At 48.4% G+C, this 2,500-nt stretch overlaps 1 protein-coding gene across 1 annotated transcript in view; it reads right to left on the bottom strand.

Annotated features, from left to right (window-relative positions):
• LOC125959396 (ataxin-8-like) overlaps positions 1 to 2,500 on the bottom strand; it is a 12,321-nt gene that overhangs the window by 938 nt on the left and 8,883 nt on the right. The window lies entirely within an intron of this gene.

Raw genomic sequence — 2,500 nt, 5'->3', positions numbered from 1 at the left:
GCTGACTGGCTAGTTGATGCTGCTGCTGATGGCCGCTGCTGCGCGTAGCGCTTCTGGTTGATTGTGATTGGCTTTCTCCGCCCTTCCGAGGCTTTAACTCGCTCGCGTTGCGTTGATTGTAGTCACTCTGTTGTCTCTTGATCGCCTCTGCGTATGCATGTATATGTGTGGGTGTGGCCAAGAAGAAAAGATGGAAAAAGATTGATTAGATGCTACGTCACGGTTGCGTTGCGCGCCCCCAGTGTGTCGTCCAATTAGATTTTGTGTGAATGCTAATGAAGGTAAGGGATGAGTGCGAGGGGAAGAGGGGGAGTGGAATTTGGTTTTAGTAAAGTTTTATAAACTCGCGAACTCGCGAACTCCGAAGTGGACTCCGCGCACACAAACATACTACTGTGTCCAAAAAGTAAGGTGACACGGCCGTCAAATTGCCCGCGTAAATGGATATCTTCAATTTTATATTTTTTATAGGTTTTCAGCACTGTTATTGACAACCATGGCAAGTTTCACGTCAAAATGCTCACTAGCGTTTGAGATACGTATTTTTTTTGTGAACTGCTAAAAGTGCATTCTTCGTTTTTCTCCATGTCGCAAATTTTGAAGCCAAGGATTGGCATTAAAAATATTCTTTCTGCTGCGAATATACCAATGTGAATGACACAGAATGTCTTTAGTGACGATACTACGTCAAAAAAAATTATTTACAGTTGGTGGAAAGACTTCCAGGAGGGTCGGGAACGTTTTGAAGAGGAAAAACGCTCTAGACGATCACCAACGACAATCGATGCAGTTCACGTCCAAAAAATCAAAGATTTGGTGTTGGAAAACCGTCGATTAACAACAAGAGACTTTGCTGATGATATTGGCATAGCAAACATATCCGCTAATTACATTTGGATGGATGTTTTTCATCTCAAGCGCGTCAGCGCTCGATCACGATAATGCATCATTCTCACAATTCGTTGGTTTTTTCTGTGACTTTTTTGCCAAAAATTTCAATCATATCGTTCCAATAAAAACGTATACGCCTGGCTTGGTTACATTTGGCTTCTGGCTATTAGACAAGCCCTGCTGAAAGTGCTGAAGGCCATTCCTAAAGACGACATTTTCGCATGTTTAGAAAACTGGAAAATTCGTCGGCATAAGTGCATTGTGTCTGGGAGGGATTACTTTAATCGTAAAACGATTTATTTGGAGGAAAAATTAAGGAACTTTCAAAATACATCCAATGTCACCTTATTTTTTGGACACAGTAGTATGTGCCCACTGTATGTGTTACTGATGCTCGGTTATGACAGATGCGGAGAACGGGAGTGGAATTCGGGAGAAATGGCGACCGGAGGGGTCTTTGCGGTTCCACCAATTCCGCCGAACGTTCGTTATGCTGCAGCTGCACATGGGAAATGGAACCATGTGGCTTCATGTCGCGATTATGACCACCATCATCATCACCACTGCTATGCTATGGCTCCCGCCCCGCCCTCGTTCACGATCGTTCGCGACGAGACGAAAGACCAGAGGGGGAGGGGGTGGACTAAACTGGGAAAATTATTTATAAATTAATCGCCGAAGCCGAAGACCGAGAGGAAAGAGAGAGAGAGACATGAGGGCAAGGGCAGAGGCCGGAGGAAAGAAGATGAAGACCGGGACAGAGAGCTCCGGTGCTGCTCCGGTCGCTGCCGTTAGCCCTCTGGATCCTGGCCTGCCGCCGACACGAGCGTTCGAACGACATCTTTCATTTCTTAGCACTCGCACCACTCACCATTCCTTTCACATTGTATGTACGTGCGCGTGTGTGTGTGTGTGTGTGTGTGTGTGTGTGTGTGTGTTTGTGTGTGTGTGTGTGTGTGTGTGTGTGTATGTGTGCTAAGTTATCGATTGTGGCCGGTTCGCTTCCGACTGCTGCAGCTATCTCCGTCTCCAGGAAAGGCAACGGGAGACAAAAGAGAGTGTGTTACGGGGGGATGGGCCAGGGGAGGGGGGGAAGCTGGGGCAACCCCCCAGGGTCCCCGGCAGGGGGAGGATAAATCCAATTTCGTTCACCGGTGGAAAAAGATAACAACCGGACACCGGACCGGCCCAACAGCGGCACTACCCTGCTACCCCCTCCCTTTTCATGCAACCCTCGTCATTGAAGGGTTGCTTGAGGGTGTGTATTCGCCCGCTCGTGTGTGTGTGTGTGTGTGTGTGTATGTGGAGATTGAATTGCACAGCAAACGGTCCTCTCCTTTTGTTCCTCCAGCAGTCTTACATACATTCCAATCACCTTCCACGTCCACGTTTGCGTGGTAGTATAACTGGGCTCGGGGCTTCCCCTTGCAGTATTAATGGTTTCATTAGCATCAGGCACCGGGAGGATTGTGCGGCTTTGTGTGTGTGTGTGTGCTGCGTCCTTTGCGCTGAGAGCCGCAGACACCACCGCGAGTGAAAGATGAAACAGCTTCCGTTTCGTTGTGTTCCACTCGCCGCGTTGCGCGTTGCAAAACGGGGGGTGGCGCGT

Source organism: Anopheles darlingi, chromosome X (genome assembly GCF_943734745.1).
Source record: "Anopheles darlingi chromosome X, idAnoDarlMG_H_01, whole genome shotgun sequence".
In the NCBI taxonomy this organism is placed as follows: Eukaryota; Metazoa; Arthropoda; class Insecta; order Diptera; family Culicidae; genus Anopheles; species Anopheles darlingi.
This window is presented reverse-complemented; position numbering and strand designations above follow the sequence as displayed.